At 36.5% G+C, this 16733-nt stretch overlaps 1 protein-coding gene across 1 annotated transcript in view; it reads right to left on the reverse strand.

Moving 5' to 3' along the window:
* Nucleotides 1–16733, reverse strand: part of LOC311592786 (uncharacterized protein) — a 386211-nt gene that overhangs the window by 334700 nt on the left and 34778 nt on the right. Inside the window, exons 15-18 of the mRNA XM_084773587.1 lie at nt 8611–8705; nt 3293–3497; nt 2545–2601; nt 2299–2400 (exon numbers count right to left, since the gene is read on the reverse strand). The gene's annotated coding sequence lies outside the window, so the exon portion shown is untranslated. The remainder of the gene's footprint in view (nt 1–2298; nt 2401–2544; nt 2602–3292; nt 3498–8610; nt 8706–16733) is intronic.

A 16733-nucleotide genomic window follows, 5' to 3' on the forward strand; every position in this document is an offset into this window, starting at 1 on the left:
TTTTGTGCATATGATCATAGGCATGTGAGAATGCTGCAAAAATGTGCACATGTGTTTGGATACATAGTCAACAACAGGCCTTTTTAATCAATGGATCTCTAACTTTTTAAGTTATTACACTCATCTTAAAGTACAGCAACTTGAAAGTCTAGCACAACAAATATTGGATTATAATGGCATACCATCTTTTCCTATTTTTTGGTTGATTTGTTTGTTTCTGTGGGAAACATTTTATAACTGAGCAATCCCACAGCCAAAGACACTTACATTTAGCATTAATAAATACCACAAACTTCTGAGATATGAACTAGAGAGAGTAATTTTTAAAGCTATTGGGACAATTTTATACATTACACACATGGGAATACATCAAAAACACAGACTAAAATTGCCCACACACCAACATATACTTAAAATTAGAAAATGTACCAGACAGTGAAATCTAATGAGCTAATTATTATAGCATTAATGAACAGATTATTAGCAACACAGAGGCATAAGGAATGCATTGAAAGGAACATATTGTACTTAATACAAACTATGCATAACATGAATTATGAATTCAAAAAGCTAGGACCACACAAATATTGGACTTCGGGGTAAAATAACTGGCAGTGAGGTAAAGTGTTTGGAAGAGACACAGAACAAGAGAATGAATTATGCAAATATAAACTATGTGGTGATGTACATCACCTTATGTCCCTTCAAGGCATTCCCTCTGCTACCTGAATTTTATAATGTAGTTGCTTTCATAGATCACAAATTACAATAAAGTGATAACACATAAAACTGCCATCACTACACAATAACAGACAAAATAATCAAGAAAAATAAAAACAGTAGAGCCTGATATAACTTAGTAAAAAATGCAGTCATTAGAATCACATATTTTTAGATAACATTGGATAAGTCTACTACCACACACGTGTAAAATGTCCTAATATTCTAAATTTTAAATATGAATATTGTGGTGCCTGCACCACCACAGTACCGAGTCAAGGGCGAGGGACTGCGGATTTAACTCACACACACAAACTCACACACACATACACACACACTAAAACAGTGGGTCCTTTGTGCTAAGAGAGCTGCAGCAGTGGCAGCAGCACCAGCTTTTATTCAGTGATCAAAGAGCCTTCTTGTAGGCAGCAAAGCAGGAATGCCGCTCTCATGTGAAATCCCTCAAGAGGTGATTGCACACAGAAGGAAAAGTCCCAAGGAGGGGAGGGGTGCATTCTCAGAGTAGTAAACATGACTAGCTAACCAACATAAACACAGACACGGAAGCTGCTACAAACAGGACATGAAACAGCAAGACAGGTAGGCAGCCCAGTTGGGCCTGGTTCCTACAGAATATCAGAACTATATAAGTAATATTCTGAATGGACATTTCTGTAAAGCAGTTTTATGAGGGTTGGAGATGTAAATTTTTTATTGATTTATTCTTGTTACATCTCAATGGTTATCCCATCCCTTGTATCCTCCCATTCTTCAAATTTTATAAAATAAATATAAACACTCAGTTTCTTCAAAAATGACAAGATAAATCTTATTTATATTTATCCCAAATTATATATAACTCTTGCTCTGATATCACACAACAACATATGTTTATATGTAAGAATATATATGTAACAATAATGATTAATGAAGATTACATGAATTAGAGAGTGAAGAGGGCAGCACACAAGAAGAACTGGAGAGGCAGGCATGTTAAAATTACATAAATACAGCAGTCATATGAAATTCACATTTATAAATAAAGGAAATAGTAAGGAGACTTATAATGTAAGTTTTCAGCAGAAAAAAAGAGTGAACTGTGATAGAAGAGTTGAGATGAACATAACAATAATTCATTATATAAACACAAGAAATATATTTAGTAATAAAATAAGCCTCAACAAAACAGCTCTTTTATAGAACTGATTACTCATGAATTTGAATAGAAGGAAATACCTAGGATAATAAAGGTCTCAGTAGTTTCCTGGAAGTTATAAATAATAAGATACAAGTTGATCCCTCTCACAGAAAATATATTGCACATTAATCTCAGTAAAATCAGTAAGTAAAATGAACAATAGGTCAGTGTTCTGTGTATTACTTATGACAAGGAAGACAAACAGCTTGTAGTTGGAAAGGATATCATGCAATCTCTACAGAAATAGTCAGAAGTTCACAAAAATTTGCAGATTTGGAAATAAAGCTAGTAGAAATTCAATATATAAATTTCAATTGATTTTATACAGAAGAAAATAATAATGGAAAATGAAAAGCAGAAAGCTCCTCAATGTACAATACCACAAGGTAAGTGTTGGGTGTCTGTCTTTAGAAAAAGCTCCTTGGGAAAAGGCAACATAACCTCCTCAGAATCTGACACCAATATGAGAGCATGGTGAGACCCTGCATCAGCATGATAGAAAGAAAAACAAAATGTTTAGGAATAAAGAGTTAGTAATTGTAAAATATGTTCATTTTATTTTTTTCTCCTGCATTACATCCCCACTGCACTTTCTTTCACTATAATCGTCCCATTCTAGCACACACCTCTGATGATCCTCAGATCAACTCCTCCTCTGTTTCCCTTCAAATAGGATCAGGCCTCTGAAGGATATTAACCAAACAAGTTGCAATAAAAAGAGGAAATACCCATCAGTTACCTATGTGTCAGAACCCTAATTCCAGTCCACACATGCTCTTTTCTCGCTGTTTTATTCTTTGTAAGCCCCCACGGGACTAGGTTAGTTGACTCTGCTGGTCTTGTTGTGGAGTTCTTGTTTGCTCCTGGTACTTCTATCCTCAGCCTCCTCTGCTCCAAGACACGCTTTCCACAGGACTCCCAGAGCTATACTCAGTGTTTGGCTGTGGGTTTCAGTATGTATTTTGATCTGCTGCTTGGTGGAGCCTCTCAGAGGACAGTTATTCTAAGTTGTCTCCAAGCACAGCAGAGAACTATTAATAGTGTCAGGGATTCACACTCTCCTACAGAGTGGGTCTCAGTTGGAGCCAGTTATTGGTTGGACATCCCCTCAGTCTTTGCTGCGACATTATCTCTGAAAATCCTATAGGCAGGGTAAAATTTGAGGTAAGGTTTTGTGGATGTTTTGGTGTTCCTCTCACTCCACTAGAAGTCCTGCCTAGCTAGGACTTCCACTAGGGGGCCCTTTCAGTCTCCATGTCCCCTGCTGCTAGAGTCACTCCAACATAATCCCAGGAGCCTACCCTGTAACAGGTCTATAGCTTTTCCCAGAGATGCTCTCCCAGACCTCTCACTTTCCACTGCCATAATACCCACCTAGGCCACCAACACATATGTAAATGATGGGAAGCTTCATCTCCATTTGGGTCCTCTGGAAAGTGAAGTATGGTACTGTCTCTGGCATGGACTCTATTGCCTTATTTCCTTTAGCTTGACTGTCTACTCTGGCCTCCGTGGAAGAAGAGGAACTTAATCTTGATAGAAAATTATATGCTGGGTAGTTTGGGGGAGCTCCTCTTTTCTAAGGAGAAGGAGAGAAGAGAAAGAAAGAAGGGCTGGGAGGGTGGAACTGGGAGGAGAGAAGGAAGGGGGCTATAGCCAAGATGTAAACTGAATAAGTAAGTAAATTATATTTAAAAATAAGGGAAATATTTAACTGTAATACAGGTGTAGATATAAAAATAGAGTTCATGTCAAACTCACGCAAAAAAATCAGAGGAACAACCCTTATATCAAGGCTGGGTGAGGCAAAAAAGGGTTCCAAGAACAGGCAAAATAATCAGACAAATGCCACTCCTACTCTGAGCAGGCCCAGACGAACATCAACTACACAACCATAACATAGATCCTAGCTCCTACATAAAACCTAGCTCAGCCCATGCAGACTCTGTGACTGTGCTTAAGTCTCTGTGAGTCTCTCAGAACCTTGTTTTGTTGATAGAGCGGGCCATGTTCTTCTGATGTCCTTTATCCCTCTGTCTCATACAATCCTTCTTCTCCTCTTCTGGAGGATGCACTGAGCTCCTCCATTCTACAACTACGCAAAAACTAATTTTCATGTTATTTCTAAGATCTATATAAGATATAGAAATCCAATGTTTATAAACAAGAGGTTTAACATTATTATGAGTTTAGTATTCATAAGCAATATTGAAACTCATTTCAGTGGCCATGCCGGTATCCATATGTGTTATCATTTTGTGCTAATGACAAAAATAATCCTAACATTTGTACAGAAGTACAAGAAATCCAATATTAATGAAATTATTCTGAAAATAAGAAATGAATCAGAATAGTAGATTCAGACTTCCTTTCTTCTTTAAAAAGATTCTTCTCTCATACAATACCTTCTTACCTCTTACATCCTCTCTACCACAAATCCTCTTTCTTTCCATTTTCCTTCAGAACAAGCAGGGCTCCAAAAGACAACAACCAAAGACAACAAAACAACATACAGTAAGAAAAGGTAAAAGCCCTTATGCAAGGCTGGACAAGGGAACACAATTTGGAGAAAATCTTCCTAAGGGCAGGCCAGAGGATCAGAGATACACCTGCTGCCACTGTAAGCTCCAACTGAAATACCAGGCTAACAGCCATTACATACACGCAGAGGACTTATTACAGAACTTTGAATGTCTCATGCTTGCCACTTCAGTCTCTGTGATCCCATATGAGCCCAGATAATTTGATCCAGTGAGCCATGTTTTCCTGGTGTCCTCCATCCTCTCTGACTCCTAAAATCATTGTTCCCTGTCTTCCATGAGGTTCCCAGAGCTCTAAAATAAAGACCCATTAGAAACTTCCAATTTAGGTTTTAATTCTACATAATGTCTGTGGGTATCTGTATCTTTTGCTATCTGCCACTGGAGGAAGCTTCTCTGATTATGACTTGAAGATTGCTTACCTTGTTTCAAAACTTATGATAGAATGACAACACACACACAGCCACACACACTAACAGTGATGTGACCAATATTAACTGATAAATTACAAAAAAAAAAAAAAACTCATTCTGAACACAAGACTCAGAGAATGTTGCTGAAAGATGTCAGAAATATTTTAAAATCCTTGTCTTCTACACATGATTCAGAAAACATTCTCGTGAAATGTCAACAATGGGGGTACCTAGACAGATTAGCACAATGACCACACAACACTGTAGTTAATTCATTGACCCTCTTTCAGGAACTGTCCTCCCCGGAGGAACTGCTTAACATTTGATAATGTACATTCACAAAAGAAAAAAATGGAGTAACCTGGGTCATGTGAGGAAAGACCATGGGAACAAAGTTACCACACTCAAGGTCTCTCTACTACCTCCTTACTTACCTTCATCTCAGTGTGAGAATAAGGCAAAGGAGGAAAAAGATTGCTCGATTCTTAGTTTAATGTGAGGACTGAATAAAATCACAATGCATTGCAGAAAAATTGATGGCAGATCCACCAAAACTACTGGTAGTATTTTCCTTTTTTCATGCCTTGTGGGCATATATGTGAGTTTTGTGGACATGTATGTTAGTGTGAGGATACTGAAGCCCATGGATCTAGAGTAACAGATGGTTGTGAGCTGTCATGTGGGTGCTGGGACTTGAACCTTTGCCCTGTGATGAAGCAGCCAGTGCTCTTAACCACTGAGCCATTTCTATAGTCCAGTAACATTTTCTAATGTTAATTGTCTGTTTAAAATATGTGACTCAATATTAAACTCCTCAGTTTTGCATAAAGTGAAGAATATATACTAACAAAATATAAAAAGATAATTTTTTTACAACTTTACTTTTACTTTTATTTTTGGATTCTTTTTTGAGACAAAGTTTCTCTGTTTAGCCTTGACTGTGCTAGACTAGCTTTGTAGATCAGACTAGCATTGAAATCACAGTGATATGCCTACCTCTGTCCCCCTGACTGCTGAGATTAAAGATGAGCACCATGCAGCATTTTACAGAAAGCTGTCTTGTAAGAGGTCACGTGGTTTTTCTGGTAGACGTTTTGTGAGAGGGCATGTGATGTTTTCCTGGTAAGATATAAGTGAGGGTGCACATGATGCTTGGAAGGAGTATAAAAAGAACCACAAACAATAGGATGGGGACTTTTGCATTGCTACACTGTGGAAATCTTCATTTGACTTTGCTAGTCTTCCTGGTCTTTGCTGAGAAAAACATACACCATGACTGACCACAACTTCAATCCTTATAATTGTAAACATTTATTGCAAATATAACTCCATGTTTAAATGTTAAAAATAAATAAATAAAATTTCATTAAATTCCCATTCTCCTTTTCATATTCAACTCTGTGAAAGGCTCTCTTGTCTATCATTTCCCCCACACCACTATGCTCTGTGCAGACCTCAAGCTTTGGTGTTACAATATTCTCTCAGAAAATATGTGAGATCCTCTAGTCACACGCTCCCTAATTACTACATGGCTCTTCCCATTGGCTCAAGATTTGAGACTCCATGGCAGTGCTGTATATTACTGATGTAATCCCTGTCCAGTTTTTCTACTGTTTACCTAACTAGGAAAAAGTCCAACACAAGCCAGGTGTGGTGGTGGACACCTTTAATCCCAGCCTTTAATCAAAGGGAGGCAGAGGCAGGTAAATCTCTTGGAATTCTAGGCCAGCCTGCTCTACAAACCAAGCCCATGACAGAAAAGCCTACACAGAGAAACCCTATCTTGAAAAGCAAAAACAAACAAACAAACAAATTGAACACAACAATTAATTTACCTCATTATGTCAGAAGCCAATACCAAATCCCATCCTTATATCCAGACCTTTCTACAATCCCTGCCATACACATAGCCTCTCCCATATCTGTAAATTCACAGTGACATACAATTCTCATTGCCTTTAGAGGTAGCCATGTTGCCTCTGCAACTGTTCACAGAGAATTATATCTCACATGGGCCATTCCCAATTCTAACCCATACTAGTACTGTTTATAACTGTGCAACTTTTCCCTTAATCACTGTTCAGAAAAAAAATTGAAATTTTCCCTTGCATGACTTCTCACTCAAACAATGTCACTTCAGTTACTTTTCTCATTCCATATATCAGGAAAATCATCACTGAATTCCTGAACCCATCTGCAGTTTTGGTGTTCTCCTGAATACCACAAATGAGACAAGCACTCCTTTACTTAGCAAGAAATATAAACTATCTCTAACACTCCTCATATGTTCCAAAGAGGAAACCTATTTACATCCTTTCAAGATAAACACTTGGAACCTAATGACACTATTTTGCTTGTAAGCACAGCATAGATATCAAAGTTAGTGTTATCTCATTCAAATGCTGCTCAGACTGTCTTCCCAGCAGGGACGATGGCTCTCCTCTAGCTGTATAGATGAAAACATCCACCCTAGTTTTTTCCTGGACTATATACTCTAGCCTGTCTCTGATGTTTTCTTTACTTAGAGCAGAAATAAAACAAGTGGGAGGGATAGGCTGGATGATCATATGGCAGTCTCCAAACCCAGCTTGCTTTTTTTGTGCATGTGAGCAGAAAAGTAGTCAACAAGGCAAGATGTGATGATCTTCTAAAACTGGCACAGATGTATTCCCCCAACTGTAAGTTATATGAAAATGTATGTACAATATAGTAATTGGCAGAAAACCAAAGAAAACTGTTATAATTCTTTCACAGTTATTGACCAAGGTAAGAGGCAATGTTGGTCTTCATGGCAATGGTTTGCATTTTGTGCTCATCACACTCCTGTGTGATCCCTAAATGGGCAGTTTGGAGGTTCTTCCAAAAGAAAACTGTTCCCAATATGAAACTCACATCTGTGTCTTGCCACTGAGTGTGGGGCCAACCAAGAAAGCGGGTGACATACAACTCACTAGTTCTTTCAAATTCACCCAGCAAAGTTTCAAAGATGTGCTCAGCCTGCATTCAGGCAACAGGCATTTGATCATAGTTCAACACCTTTCTTCACCATGACCTACCTATTATCACTTATGTCTCCTATCACATTTCACTAGACAGATGTGAGGCCAAGGGTTATAGCTTTGAACCAGTTTGTATAGATAACTGGTCAATCATCAACAAGAAGAGGGAGGCATCTAAACTAAGGTTCCATGTTCATAGAAACAAGGGTCATCAAGATAGAATGATCCAGGCCATGGAACGCACATATTATCAGTGATATTCTGTCACTAAATGATAATAGCTTTTCACTTCTTGGGAAATTCTATCTCTTTAGATGAGGCCAGAGGTAGGCTGAGGTGACAGTTTCTGAAGTGGAGAAGTAATGTCAGGAAAAGTAGAAAGGTGAAAGTAGAAATTAAACATTTCTCGTTAACATGAAAATAAAGAAATTAGAAAGGAAATCACCACAGATGCTCATAATACAACAGTCTAACATCGACATCCAAGTACTTGACCTCTTCTGCCTCTCCTGGCCTGACAGGGCAATGTTTACAACTACATCTAATTAGATCCTGGGGCATTCTCTGAAAATGTTTACTGTATCCCACTACAGACTGTCTTTACCTAAGTCAAGTACCTATGGTATCCTCATTTATAAGACCTGTGGACCAACAATATTACAATGGGTAGGCACATATTTTAGAAGACCCTTTGCTGAGGTGCCTGGAATGAAGAAGAGTCATATGTTCAAATGAAGTACCTGCAAGGATGCAACTGTCCTGTTACAGAGTACAAGCCATGGGGCTGTGATCCTGCTGTACCATTTCTCTCTTCAGAATTTATCCATATCACTCCCTTTAGAGCACAAAGAAAGGTGAATACACATGTTCGAAATAAGGTCTTGGATTGTTATGATAATTCTTTGATTTATGAACATATCGATACTCTAGCTGTCTCACAAATAACAAGGACAAGAACCCAGTGCTCTGTAATTCTGGCCAAAGAAGTAAACTTGTTTAGGGGATTGATCATTCAAGGAAGATGTCCTACACGTAGTAATATTTTCCCACCAAACAAACTCCAGTTGTCTCCACTGGAATTTTTGGCTGTGTCAAATTTGAACTTGGAGCAAAATTGTTTTACTTTTCTTTTCAGTATGTTAGAAAACTTCAAGACTGCTTTAGAGTTTCCTACATTCCAGTGGCTAAAAATAAATAAGTTTGTATATTTTCCCTTCCCCAGACCTCCTTGGCCCTAGCTGACTACACTAAGATATTCATGATGCTTAAATCCAAGGTCAAACCTTGTGGTAAGTTGGGATTCAGCACCAGAGTGGCTTTCTATATGGAGATTTCCCAGGTGTATCTTGTAGGAATATTCCCTGACCCCCAAAATAGGAAGATGATTGGTTCCTTGGACTCTAGCTCTCAAATATAAACTTCTTCCCAAAATTCTTGAGAATAAATCACCACAAAACTTTATGAGGTTAAAGATGACAGGTCTACATATAGATTAATCACAGGTTCTCTGGTGGAGACTGCAGTTGTGGATCATGGCCAATGCTTATGTCAGTATCAAGGCACAAAGGGACAGATTTCTTTACCAAGTATACATGGTTGGTCCCCAGATTCAGTTCATGCCTGTTCAAAATGAACTCTATAGATGAAAATTACTACAGATGACTTAGGGAATATATGTTCCCAAATCAGTATATGGGTATAATTTTGATAACAAAACTAATTAGAGAGGTAACATGGCCAGAATTTTATCATACCATAGATGAACAGAAACAAAAGAAAAATAAAAGGGATGTTTTGAGTATGGTTAAGGCAATAATTTGTCTACTATATGAGCATATAAAACAAGTACAATCATAATAAACACACAAAATGTCAAGGCCAGGATTTGTGAAAAACTGTATTCCAGCATATGGCAAAAGAGTTGAGTTTCCTTGGGGATCAGAGAGGACTAGTGTAGATCAAATAATTAACTGGATTTCTATCATAAGTTCTGTACCAAATACTGATATGGAGAGTGAAAGGGGAAGACAGCTAACACTGAATTATATCCTCCAGGCCCATATATTCATGTCGACTAAACTTTGATAATACACTACCTACAAATACACAGAAAAAATCAGACACACTGCACATATATTTTATGTACTCATGAAAAAACAATGAAATTCTGAAAGAATGTGTTTGTTTGGCACGGGTATAGCCATGTCTAGGTCTCTAATGCCTCAGATCCACAGCCAAACATTAGGCAGAGCTAATGGAGGCTTATGGAAGAGTGGGAGGATTGACAGAAGGACTCCGAGGGTACAAGAACTTCACAAGAAGATCAACAGAAGAAACGAAGCTAGGCCCAAGGGTTTTACAAAGAATGAGTCACCAATGAAAGAGCATGTATGGTGCATGTATGGACTGGATGTAGGCCCACAATACATATGTAACCGAGTTTGGTCTTCAGAAGGTCTCCTATCAGATGGATCGGGAGCTGACTCTGACATGGATTCTATTGCTTGTTTTTGGATCACATTTTTCTGCATGGTCTGCTTTGTCTGGCCTCAATGGAGGAGGGTTCACTGAGCCCTGGTATAACTTGATGTGCCAATATGCATTGGGTAAGGGTGTCCTTTTCTGGGAAGAATTGGTAGGGGTAAATGTAGAAGAGGTTTGGATAATGGGACAGAGGGGAGAAAAGGGAAGGAGGTTGGGATCAGTAAGTAATGTGAAAAAACTAAAACATCATATAATTTTAAAAGAAGGGGGAGAATATAAAATATCATCTAGAAAAATATAGAAATAACAGGAGAATGGCTAGGTTATTGAATATGTTAATTCAATTATACAACTATTGTCATTCTCAATTTTTTAATTCATTTGTATAGAATTCTGTATATTAATACAGAAATAAGATTACTTGATACATGAGTATAGAATTTTATGTGTTGATTCAAATTTATGCTTATTTTGGAACACATATATAAGTATGTTTCTACTGTGGAATTAGGTATTGTACCTACACTAATCATTTGCAAATGTAAAGTTTACTTCCAGTCCTGTTAAAAGTTGTTAGGATAATTAACTATCAAGAGCCATTGAATTGGCAAAGTTCAGTAGGCATGTGGGCTTTCTGCAAGGTACTGTGGTATTTTAGAATATCTGTACCATAATGCACCCCCAGTATTGCTTCCAGCCCATAGCATCCCTCATTTCTGTGTTGCTGTATTTCTCAGCAATCTGGCATGGTGCGAAGCCTCAGTTTCTGGGTATACCCACTCTGACTGAACAATCTTCCTATGGGACCTTTTTGATAATGCACTGCTGTTCAGATGAATTAATTTCCAAATATAGAATTTTAGAATTTAAAAAGTTAAACAGTTGATAGAAAGTTTATAGATGCAATAAGTACTTTTATGGACCACTGTAATGGTTTTATCTGTCTCTGTGATAAATTCTTTTAACTATAAGACAATTCCTTCTCTGATGGAGAGAGTTTTTGTTCAGAGTATAAGAGATATAACCAGAACAAAAGAGTTTGTTGGGGCCATTTGCCTAATCAATTTTCTCTCTTGAAAGCTTGTATGTGTGCGTGATCTTCTTTCTATGTCTCTCTTGTTTATTATTCCCCTGTAGATTCAGCAATAAGTCAACAGATTCCAGGCTCTGTCATCAACATATTTTAGCCTACCATAGATCTCCACAAAGAGGCCTATATATGGATCAAAGACCTTCCTTTTACAATTTCCTATAGCTTTTGTCTAGAAGCTGCTTTTTGCATCTGGTACTACAAGGAAACATTTAAGTTTGTCCTCCTTCATGGCAGAACAGCCCTTCCTGAGCCACAGAGAGGAAACCCTGCCTCTCTCTCACCTTCCCAGTTCCTACTGGCTTCTTCTTGCAGTCTTTGAATTTAAAAATATTTTTTAATTTAGGTATATAAGATGAGAAAGAAATGTCAGTCACTGACTGACTCCAAAGGAAAGAAAGTCTTCACTCACCAATCTGACTGACCCTAAATTCCAATGTTGAATCCACTTGCCTCAGTTTTCCTTCTGGATCCCTCAAAACTAGACTTTGACAATTAACTTATACAAGTTAATGGTTAGAATCAGACTCATGGTCCTGTCAGATACTAGTCTAGCTTATCACAGAAATATACATCCTAGGTTGAATAGATAGTAAATAGCCAGAAGCAAGCAATGTTTGCCTATTCAGAATTATGATTAAAATAGATGATTGATAGACAGATAGATAGATGATTGTTAGATAGATAGATAGATAGATAGATAGATAGATAGATAGATAGATAGACAGATGGATGATTGGTAGATAGGTAGATAGATAGACAGATAGATAGATAATGATAGATATGATTACAGACAATGTAAATATAAGTGTAAACACATAATAAAAAGACATTTGTATTAATTTAAGCTTCTTTGACTTGAAATATGTCAGCTCCTGGCAACACACCCATCTTACTTCAATGAAGATGATGTGTATCATAAAATCTCCACTTGGAGATAACTTCATTATTGGCAAGACAGCCATTGTACACAAATGCCCCAGCTCTCTCTAAAGATAATATGCTCCCACAAATGGATAAGACTTGGATACAAGCTGAGCTGACTGTCAAGCTCTACCATGACAAGGTAAGAAACTCCTTTATGTTTTCTGCTTCACAATAATGTCGGCCATGTATACTGGGCCAGAAGGCTCAAGAAAATGCTCCAAGGATATATAGAGAGAATGGATGACAGGCCTGTAAAATGTCTCTGTCGTTTCTTAATTTTAGAAACTGCTTGCCTTCACTTCCTACTTAATAATTTTATTCCTTCTCCCATCCTTGATGGGGTTGAAGAATAGATCGAGTTTCACAGTTAGACTTAAGTTGTTTAAGCTTTAATAAAATGTTTTAAGGCCTGGTAAGATTTTTTAAGTTGATAACTGCAAGGTATAACAGAGAGTGATTCAGTTCCAAACCTTCAGACTCACCTAGATATGCTTGACGGTATTTTCTTCAAGGCTGTCAAATACAAAAGAGCTAAAAGATTTCAAATGTAACTTTTACATATGGATTGTTATGTAACCTTTCTTACTCTATGTAGTTTATTATAAATTAATAAAGTCTATATGCAAAAAGAAATATGTTCATTATTTGTATACTTAAAAGATATTGAAGTATAATTAGTTAAAGTTTAAAAAGTAGCTAATATATATGATTTTTCTCTCCATTTTTAATGTTGTTTTGTATAAATAATTGGATACTAAGACTTAACCGTGAAAACATAACATTGAAAATAAAAGCATCAAATTGTCACTGTCATTTTTCTCATGTGGAAGCTGCTTGCCTGCACTTCCTGTCTATTCAGATAATTGATTTTATTCCTTCTCTAGTCTCTGATGGGGTTGAAGACCAGATGGTTTAGCTTTACAATTAAGCTTGGTTGTTTAGGGTTAAGATGTTTTTAGGTCTAGGTAGACCTTTTAAGTTAATAAAGAACAGATATGATAGATATTGATTTACATTCAGAATTTTAGATGCATCAAGACAGGAAAGATGTTCTCTTCAATGTTTCCAAATAAAAATAGCCAAAACACTGTAAATGTAACATTTATATAATTCCTGATGGTTTGTGCTTCTTCTTGCTGTCAGAACTTTCTCAGATAGATGTGTAATAATATAAATGTATATGTAAAAAAACAAAATAAGATAAAATTCAAATAAAGATAAAATAAAATAAAAGCTAAATATTCTTGAATATATTGAATTGCTATAATTATAATAACAAAAAGTGATGAGAGAGATCAGAATACAATTAAGAGATGTTGGATGTGCATCAGAAATAATATTAAATAATATGACATAATCTAACATTAAAAAAGAAAGGGTGCAAACTGCCTGTTTGAAGAAACATGCCACTGCCATTATAGAAAATATATATTTTGGAAAACAAAGTAACAAAAAATTACTTCTTTAAGGTTGTGCAATGAAAGCAACTCATAGGTGAAACCAAATTTTGTTTCTTAGCACGTCACTCTTAACCAACGCAAACATTACACCGACTTCAATAATATTGCAAAATGTGTGCTATAAAAACTAGTTGTATTTCTGAATATGCTTAAATTTTACACTTGATGGTGATTTACATTCAGAATTTTAGACTCACAAAAATAGGAAAGATGTTTTCTTCAAGGGTGCCAAATACAAATAGCCAAAGCACTATGAATGCATTTATATAATTCCTGATTGTTTCATGGTTCTTTTTGCTGTATGTAATTTATTATATTTATGTGTAATAAGATAAATGTGTATGTAAAAAAGAAAAATAATAAAAAAATAAACAAATTATACTTACTTAGAGTGGGTGCTGATCATGCTCCCTGAAATTACTATGGACAAGTGCATTGAAAGATTTCAAAAGCTATCAGATCCAATGATTTAGACAATGTAAGCAGGAATGCTCCTATAGAGTAAGGTTATGTAATCTTCCTGAAAGCTTATAAATCTTCCTTGAATCATTTTCTTTGAATCTTCTACTGTCTAGTTGTTAGCATTTCCATATACTTTAATTAAAAGTTTCTTGGTGTAAATGAATATCAGAGTATGAAGGGGCTTGCTTAGTAAAAGTGAATAAACAGAAATGTTCATCATTAAAATATAGCTTCAAGGCGAAAGATTTACTTCTCACATACTCTGGTACCTCACCTTTGACCATGTCCCCTGGACGGTGAGACCTGGTGGCACTCAGAGGAAGGACAGCAGGTTACCAAGAAGAGACTTGATACCCTATGAACATATACAGGGGGAGGTAATCCCCCTCAGGAACAGTCATAGGGGAGGGGAATAAGGGGAAAATGGGAGGGAGGGAAGAATGGGAGGATACAAAGGATGGGATAACCATTGAGATGTAACAAGAATAAATTAATAAAAGAAAAAAATGAATAAAATAAAATATAGCTTCAAGATATGTCCCCTAAGCCTTAGGGTAAGTTCACATAAGTCAACACTAGGACTTTCCCAAGTATTTAGACAAGGCTTAGTCCTTGCTTCTCTTAAAAACATTTTTTTTCTTTCTTGATCTATTTGACTTTTTCTATGAAAATTTTAATTTAATCAGAAGAGTGGTGATACATACCTTTAATCCCAGCACTTCTAAAGCCAATGCAGACAATTCTTTGTATTTAATGTCAGACTTCTCTAAAGAGTGGGTTTCAAAACAGGCAAGGCTACATAGAGAAACCCTATCCTAAAAATATTGCTGGGTTTAAGGTTTACCACCTGTATTGTCCTTGGCTGGTGCCTTAGTTTGAGTGGGACCCCTGTGCCCAAATCTGCCTATCATAATGTTTTACTTCTCACCTTTGACCATGTCCCCTGGAGGGGGAGACCTGGTGGCACTCAGAGGAAGGACAGCAGGTTACCAAGAAGAGACTTGATATTCTATGAACATATACAGGGGGAGGTAATCCCCCTCAGGAACAGTCATAGGGGAGGGGAATAAGGGGAAAATGGGAGGGAGGGAAGAATGGGAGGATACAAAGGATGGGATAACCATTGAGATGTAACAAGAATAAATTAATAAAGGAGAAAAAATAAAATAAAATAAAATAAAGAAAAGACTTAAGAGATTTAGTTTTCACTTTGATTATTTCAATAAAGGGAAGTCTGTAGTTTGAAAAAAATATTGCTGGGACAATGGATACTGTTCATATGGGCCTGAATAATTAGCTGTGATTACAAAAGACCAGCATTAGTAAGATGAAGTCTAGCAACTGTATTCTGAGCATCATCATGCAGAAGCTGTGTTCTGAGACAGCCAAGGTTGTACTTGGGAAATATCATGTGCACAATAATATATTTGAGTGTGTATGTGGTGTATGTGTGTATGTTTGTGTGTATATATTAGGGGACTGAGAAGTTAAAATAAGCCAGATATAGTAACATATATATATATATGCTGACTTCTTTCCTGATCAGACTATGTAAGAGACTTCCTTCCCTTGTGCCATGGCTTTCTGAAAAAGCTATCCTCTGTGTGGAATTGATGCATGACTGATGCTGTATTTCTTAAGAAAGTCTCAATTCTCCCCTAAAATTTGTTGTGATTTTTTTATCTATTCCAATCTTCAAACACATTTTTGTTTTGTTTTGTATTTTGTTTTTGATAGTTGATGGGTTTTGTGTGTTTTGTTTTGTTTATCTAAAGAAATACTCAGAAAAGAGCCAGTGAAATTTTTTCTTTGATTATTTGTTTTTCTGTGTGTTGTTGTTTTTTAATACATGGGAGAAAACAAGAGAATCTTCATACGAAAAGTACTGTCTAGACAACATACCACTTAAATTAGACAGACACATCTGGACTCTATTAGTTGTGGAATTAACTAAGTCTGTGAGATAACATTTCTTAGAAAACATACTAGAAAATGAGCTAAAATGTCTGTGCATTTCTTGAAGAAAAATTACTAAATGAAATTTCAACAATTTTATAAAATTGATTCATCTACTCTTCATGATAATAGTTACTATTGGACATTTAAGTGTTATTAAAGATAAAGTGGATGCTTAAATTTTTATTCTATATATTCATGAGAATATGAACTCAAGTTTATCATTTAAAAATGTAGTGCCCACAGCCTTCAGGTTTCTAGTTCATGGTTATTCCTAACAATATCAATGTGATTTGTCTGGCTATCCACAAAGAACAAATCTGCACTGTGACCAGATTGTAGGGGACAGAGAGAGACAACAGTTAAGTATCACCACTGACACTCTCACTCCACAGTCCATGGAGAAATGCATATGAACTACCACTCAGCTACAAGGTAGCAGTGACCTCCTGTTTTCCATGTACTTACTCTAAATCAGGTATTC

This window comes from Acomys minous (assembly GCF_964271855.1).
Source record: "Acomys minous genome assembly, chromosome: 2".
Taxonomy (NCBI): Eukaryota; Metazoa; Chordata; class Mammalia; order Rodentia; family Muridae; genus Acomys; species Acomys minous.